The sequence below is a fragment of the Rhamphochromis longiceps genome, linkage group LG5, assembly GCF_057381845.1.
Source record: "Rhamphochromis longiceps isolate RC_006_pf linkage group LG5, R_longiceps_female_GT1.1, whole genome shotgun sequence".
In the NCBI taxonomy this organism is placed as follows: domain Eukaryota; kingdom Metazoa; phylum Chordata; class Actinopteri; order Cichliformes; family Cichlidae; genus Rhamphochromis; species Rhamphochromis longiceps.
This window is the reverse complement of record NC_140561.1, coordinates 651,277-659,346: the sequence shown is the minus strand read 5'-3', so window position 1 is coordinate 659,346 and position 8,070 is coordinate 651,277.

Genomic DNA, 8,070 nt, shown 5'->3' with positions numbered 1-8,070 from the left:
ATAACCATGAATGCACTGCATGCTCATAGCAAGTTCTTTAGGTTTAAAGTGAGATCCTGCTTTAAAGGGCGCTTCATCTGCTGGGAATGACATGTTTCTTCTAGTATGTAAGGCTCAGCCCATCTTACTGGGACTTACTTTTGTAGATCCACATGCTCTAAACCTGGTGCTCCATGATTGGTGCAGAAGCTTTAAGCTACTATTAACAAATAATAACCATGGACTTAGTTGTTACTACAATAACTTATCATTGAGCAACTTGTATATTTAATTTTACTTGTAAAACTATGCAAGTAGAATTGAATGGGGCACAGTGAGCTGAGCACAGGCCCACTCTGTGACACTCAGAGGTTTGTGGATATCATACTGAGAGTATTGGACACAGTGCAGCCAGCTTGCAGCCACTTTCCCACCACTTTAGCACAATGTTTACATGAGACTCAGCCACACTAATGTTCCTGGGCAGACATGTGGTGCAGCATGGCTGATGGCACTGTACCTGCAGCTGTCATGGACAAGAACCACTCAATACCTCACCCAAGCCAAGCCTGTGCTGATGTTGTGATCTGAGACCGAGACACTAACCCAGGATCATGATATGATGTTGTGAGAGTTTCACTAAGAATTAGCTCTGATTACAAGATTTCAATCTATCGTAACTCTAATTTGTATTTACTTCAGTTTGTTCATCTTGGAGCTGTGTGCAGCTGAGGACAGTCTTATTATTACCAGGTGAGGATATGTAACAGCCACAGTCTGTAGAGATGATGTCACCATGGAGTGGTGATGTCACTGGAGCTGCCAATATGTGCTCCAGCCAAAGCTACACCAGAGGGTTGTGCTGTGTAACAGGTTGGTGCAGGTGGTGTTATCTACATTTGAACATTAGGCAACAGTCTCATGAAGACACTTTCTATTGTTCACTAAAGACCAACAATAACAGAGACAAAGGGAGAGCAGCAGAACTAGTGCTAACAATTAGCACTGCTAGCCTGCCCACCAACACCAGCTAATGTTCTAAAAACGATGATCAATGATTTTGCTGTAACGGCTCCAGCTGTCTGTGTCAGGGACACGTTGGAGATGAAGTGAGTGATCCAGTGACAAAGGTTTGGAAACCTGCAGTCAGCTGAGACTAAAGGAGTCACCTGACCGAGAGACCAAATGTTTCACTGAGAACGTCCAGATGAACAGAATCAACCTTTGGGATAATCTGTTCCACACATCCATGTTTCACTTACTGCATTATATTTCCTCATTGCTGTGCACACAGGCCTGTGGCTTATAACCAACTCCAAGTTCAGACTCAGAGGCTGCTGAAGCTGTTTTCTGGAACAGAGACGTGTTGGATATAAAACCAACTCTTCTTTATGTGTCAGCACTGAGGAAAGGAGCAGCTTCGTTTCTAAGTGTATGAAGGACTGTAGCAGTGTGTGTGTGAGGTTTATTTCACAGACAGAACCATGTCAAAAACACAACTTCAGGTAAAAACAATACAAAATCAAAGAGTCTGATCAGAAGGATTAAACAGAGGAGTGTGGGACTGTTTTTAACAGACAGCAGGTTAAGCCAGGCTGGAGGAGTAAACTGAGCCTCGGTGTGAGCAGCAGTGTGTTTGACAGGAAGCTGAGATAAACAGTCTGGAGCCCATTTAGTGCTTCATATGAAAGTGTGAGGATTTGAAAGCAAATCTAAAATCAAGCAGGAGTCAGTGTGAGAATGATTTGTGCTTTTCCTCAGTCAGATGCTGGGAGTTTCAGTTCATCCATGTTCAGCGTGCTGTGCTTTGTGTAACAGGAGAATATGACAGTATAAATCAAGTCTTCATGTCACTGAAAGCCTCCACAGTCTGCTATGGAGGTGCATCAGTTTGGATTTACAAGAAGAACATTTCTTAAACCTGCCACAAGATGGCGCTCCAACAGAAGGGATGTCCACAGTGTAACACAGACACACACATACTGTGTGAATGTGTGAGTGAATGGGCTTTCAACACAAGGCTTCTGCTGCTACCTTTAATTACATAATTAGCTAACAAGAACAAACTGTTAATTACCACCAAAGAACGGCTCCAGATTTTAGCTGCTGACCATTTTGTGAAACGTTGATTACATCAGCTTATTGTTGATTTTTCAACCTTAATATCAGCTGCTTTAAAGGAGCCTCGTTCTCTCGCAGTAACAGTTTTCTTCACTAGATGCAGTGCAGGCACAGTCTGTGTTTCTAAACTACACACTAATGTTCATTGTTGTGCAGCTAAATCCTCCCTCTGGATGGGAAGAATCCCTGTCAGGCTTCAAACACCTGGCTTGGTGTTCTGGAGCTAATGTGTCACCTGTGAGGACTCTGAGATGAACACACAGCAGACACTTCAGTTCTCCGTCTGTGTGTCCTCAGTTTCCCAGCATGCCTTGGCTGTGGTGGTGGAGGTGAATGAGGGGGAACATGCTGCTCTGTCAGCACTCAGGTTTCATACCTGGTGATCTCAGAGGACAAAGCGGCGTTACAGCAGCGCACGTTGATGAGACCTGATGCTCTGAACAGTTCAGACTTCAGCCTCACTCTGAGAAAACAAACGACTGACTGTCAGCAGCAACTACACCTGCTCCATCAGTGACGGAGAGAAGAACTGAGACTGAGAGACATACAGCTGCAGGTCAAAGGTCAGAAACGCCCGCTCTTTGTACGGGTCAGGAGTTAGTACTGCAGAGGTCAGAGGTCAGCTTGCTGACAAACCATTTGAAACAGTTTGGAGCTAAAAGCACAACAGCAGAGGAAAGAAGAGACACTGCAGAGATGATGCAAAATATTGTGTTTTGTTCTCAGCTGTCAAAAAGTGTAACACACGTGTTCCAGCACAGCCTTTGTGTACTTTCACTTCTCCATACTGTCCATTGGAAATCCTGTTTGTTACTTTTTGATTTCAGTCCATGTGTCCAAAGCAAACTTCTGTCCCACACTTTCTCTGCTGACTCTTCACCGATGCTCAGATGATCTCAGATGATTTCACCAGAACTCATCAAAATTCGGGCTCCACAGAAACCCAGACGTCACTAAACAAGCGTAACAAGCAAAGTGAAAACTGGTCGTTCAGCTTTATTGACCAAAGATAAGCTCACATGTCACCTCATGACACAGACACTTATTTCCACAGCATGCACGAGGACTGACAATAAGTGTCTATAAAGCCACTTCTATCTGCCACACCTGTGCTTCTGTCATGGTTGCTCTCCTCTCACTCTGTCATTTATCCACAGTCTGCCTCCCTCTGCTCCGTCAGCTGACGTCCTCTCTACACCACCTGCTGTGTTTTATCCTGCAAAAACACATTTAAGAAGCGTTGCACCGAGTAACGGGAGTAACTGCTATAAAATCCATTTAAAGGAGGTGGTGCTGAGTGCTGTGACTGGGGTCCCACCACTGACATCACGGGTGGAGGACATGTTGGAAAACTGCTACAAAGTGCTGTGCAGCCAGCAGAGCTTACAGTCTGTCCTGTGTGTCATACAGGCTCTCACACTTAGTGTTTCTGTGACACATTGAAGAGAAGTTTGTGTTGTTCACAGTTGTGCTTGTACTGAGTGACAGCTGACATGACCTAACAGGAATAATGTGTCTGTGCTGAATGAGAAGTAACACACAATGAAGTCTTGATGCATCTCAATCATCCAGGAAAGTGAGTCTGTTGCTTCTGTTCATCTGGACGCAGCGTTTTGTGGGAGAAACGTGTCGTCATCATCAGGTGACGTCTTCAGTCTCAGCTGCAGGTTTCAGTCTTACAAACAGGACATTTGCATAAAGACTGAAAGCAGCTGCAGGAACGATGGGCTGGGAGCTCCGTTCCTTCATCTTAATTATGCAGATTCTCAGGACCATTGATCAACAACCACTGATCCATGTCCATGAGTCCCATTCACAGAGATGTGGGAATGGCTGCAGTCACAGCATGTAAGATGGAAATAAATGAGAAGTATTTAGCTGAAGTGGATTTGATTTATGTTAGTTCTTTTTTAACTTGTAGTTCTACATTGGAAGATTATTGTGATATTGAAATATAAAAATAAATTTATATTCTATTATTTTCTCAAAATAAGCGTCACACTCGTGGAAGCCGGTGTAGCCGCCGAAACGCCTGCATTTATGGAGACTTTCAGCCCCAGGTAGGCCAGTTATGGATCTTCGGATCCACATTATGTCAGCAGCTGTTCTCCACCGTGAACTGTGTTCAAACAAACACGCTCACGCCTCACAGACGACAGCTTACAGTCTGTAGAGATAAAGTGACTTCGTACAGCCCCGTCTTCAGTCTTGTGGAGATGATCTCGACGCTTTGGTGGATGTTACTAGCTCCTATGCAGTATTTTGTAAAGACGTGATTATACCCCGTAAGCGCGTTAAAATTTACGCTAACAATAAGCCATGGGTCACTAAAAGTGTCAAATCCTGTTTAAGGAAAAAGAGACAGGCCTTTAAAGAGGGGGCTGTTACCGATTTTCAGACAGCTACCAAGGAAATGAAAATCGAGATCTTGAAAGCAAAACAGACAAAAACCTTCTTGAAAGCAAATTTGCTGCAAAAACTTTTGGGTCTGCCTGGACTTGTATGAAAACCATAGCAGGGTTTCAAAATCCCCAGAGCAGCAGTCAGGTCATTTTATATGGTTTTAATTCAGACAGAGATTTGCAAACGCTTTAAACATGTTTTATGCTCGTTTTAGTTCTTCTGATTTCAGCGAGGATATTTGGGAACTGAAACAGAAACTGAGAGATACTCAGCACTTTATCATTGAACTCAGCGATGTTAAAAAGGCCTTTCATACAGTCAATGTGAACAAGAGCCAGGTCCTGATAATATTAGTGGCCGCCTAATTAAATCTTGTGCTGATAAACTCAGTCCTATATTTCAAGTTATTTTTAACAAATCCTTGCAAACACAACATGTGCCCTCTCTTTGCAAAGAAGCAGTCGTGGTTCCTGTCCCTAAATCTAAACGACTTCAGGCCTGTTGCCTCACTTCAGTTGTCATGAAAGTCTTTGAAAAAATCATCAGAAATGTGATTATGAAGAGACTGAAGGTCAGCTGGATCCAATGCAGTTTGCATACAGGCCCAACAGAGGAGTGGAGGACGCACTTTTGACTTTACTAAATCTGATTCTTAAACATGTAGAGAGTAAAGGGACTTTTGCAAGACTTCTTTTCATTGATTTTTCTTCGGCTTTTAATACAACACAGCCCCATATTTTAATTAAAAGACTTTTAGAACAGTTTGAAATCAGGAAAAACCTGGTGGGCTGGATTTTAGATTTTCTAACTGACAGGTCACAAAGAGTGAGAATAAATGGGGTTCTGTCTGACCCAGTGTTCTCCTCCACAGGTTCTCCTCAAGGCTGCGTCCTATCGCCCTTATTATTCACTCTCTGTACAAACATGTGTCAGGGCAGACATGAAAACAGGGTCATTATTAAATATGCAGATGACTCTGTTATTGTCAGCTTACTGAAAGAGGGTGAAACTAACCACGGCCCAGTCATTGATGACTTTGTTCAGTGGTGGGAGGAGTCTTATCTCCAGCTGAACATATCTAAAACAAAAGACATGGTTGTTGATTTTAGGAAACAACAAAATGGGCACGGAGTCACTTTAATTAAAGGTCAGAAAATAGAGCAAGTACAATCATATAAATATCTTGGGACCATAATCAATGAAAAACTGAACTTTGATCAAAATTGCAAATCAGTTTGTAAAAAGGGTCACCAGCACCTTTATTGCCTTAGGAAACTTGTTCATTTCCACATTGACCAAAAAATGTTAACTTTGTTTTATCGTTCTTTTATTGAGTCTGTTTTATCCTTTTGTTTGGTGGCATGGTTCGGTCAGACCTCTGTCACAGAGAAAAACTCTCTGAATCAGATAGTGAGATGGTCCAGTCGTCTGATAGGTGAGCCACAGTCTTGTTTAGCCTCCCTGTACTCTGAGCAGGTACAGAGGATGGCTTTATCAATCCTTAAAAATGGTTCCCATCCTCTAAGGGGTGAATTTCAGCTTCTTCCCTCAGGACGGAGGTTTCTATTTCCGAGATGCAGGACAAAGCGTTATAAAAACAGCTTTGTCCCCGTTGCTGTCACTGAATTAAATAAGAACTGTTTTTGATTCGAAATATTAAAGTATGTGTCACAGTGAGCTTTATATATTTACTAGGTATGTGTGTTTTTAAAGGGATGTCAAATGCTGTCATTTTCCTGTAAAGCAAATTTACCTTGCCTTTGGGTATAAATAAAGTTACCTTACCTGCAGACGCTGTGCGCAGAGGTTCAGGAGCAGAAGTCCCGTTGTAAACATATCACGGCAGACCCGACGATGTTTGCATGAACGCGCTTTTTTTAAAAGTCAGGTCAAGGCTCCAAAAGCCCAAAGGCGATATAACAGTTTGTGTTTGCTACATGGATCATTGTAGTTCAGCTTTCCTTTGTTATATTTCTTTAAGAGCTCAAAATGTGTTCATTACATAAATCAAATGTAATTTTCTCTGTAGCACTTGATGGATTTCATAAGCAACACACTGTAGTTGTTCACACAAAGCATAAAGGTAAAAACAATATACACAGTGTTATCTTCATTTTAGATGTCACAAAGTATTTGCGGCTCCCAGTGTTTTCCCGAACCCTGACCCTTTGCGTGGAAACCGGGTCCAAAAGGCTCTTTGGGTGTTAAAGGTTGCTGACCCCTGCACTAGGCCCAACTGACACATATATTTGATTCCAAATACAAAAAATAATGTGTAACCTGCTGGAAGAATGTAGGAGGTTGAGACAGGATCTCAACACTTGGTGTCTGCAACAAAAGACAACAATATGTGGGGCGATCGTGGCTCAAGAGTTGGCAGCTCGTCTTGTAATCGGAAGGTTGCCGGTTCGAGCCCCGGCTTGGACAGTCTCGGTCGTTGTGTCCTTGGGCGAGACACTTCACCCGTTGCCTACTGGTGGTGGTCAGAGGGCCCGGTGGCACCAGTGTCCGGCAGCCTCGCCTCTGTCGGTGCGCCCCAGGGTGGCTGTGGCTACAAGCTTGCCATCACCAGTGTGTGAATGGGTGGATGACTGGATGTGTAAAGCACTTTGGGGTCCTTAGGGACGAGTAAAGCGCTCTACAAATACAGGCCATGTAATGGCAGAAACATTCTCTAGTGTAAATCCTGACTAGTTCATTAACTACAGATCAGTTTCAGTGAACATTATTCACAGAGGGATCTGAGTTCCTTATACCAGACTCTACAGAAACTGTAACACTGTACAGCTCTGCGACTCAACAATATGACAACAATGTAACACACACTAGAATCATCAAATAAAGCCCCACTAACCACTAGAACTAGAACTAACTAACTAGCACTGGACACTTGCATATTAGAGATTTCTACCACCATAGGAGGCGAGATATCATCCTTGAACCAGAGCATCCAGCCCTCAATTTCGGACATAAAAAGCGACGTGGCCAGGCATGATAACACTTTGACTGAACTGCAGGACTGTGCCTCGAACCACTCTGACACCATCGCCACTCTCCAGGCCACTGTGGAGCGTTTGTCTGCGGAGGTAAAGAAGTTAGATGAGAGATGTGGAGCTCTTGAGGCACTCCAGGAGGAATAATTTAAGAACTGCAGGAATACCAGAAGGCACAGAGGGACCCAAGATGACTGAGTTGGTTCACACCTGTTGGCGGAGGCCCTATCTCTCGAGGAGAAGCCACTCATCGATCGAGCACATAGAGTGAATCGCCAGCGTCCCAAACAAAGTCATCTTCCTCGGCCCATCATCTTGAGATTGCACTACTACCACATTGGTGAGGAAATTCTGCTGAAAGCTGCAGAGAACAAGAACCTGATGTATAAGGGTTTTTAAAATAAACATCCTCCCAGATTTCCCTCCCTCTGTTGGAAACGCAGAGCCGCATTTGCAAATATGAGAGGAAGACTACGTGGGATGACCGGCGTCAGGTACAGACTGCTATACCCTGCAAAGCTGTTAGTGACCCATGGTGATGTGAGGAAAAGCTTTAGCGATCCCAAAGAGACCG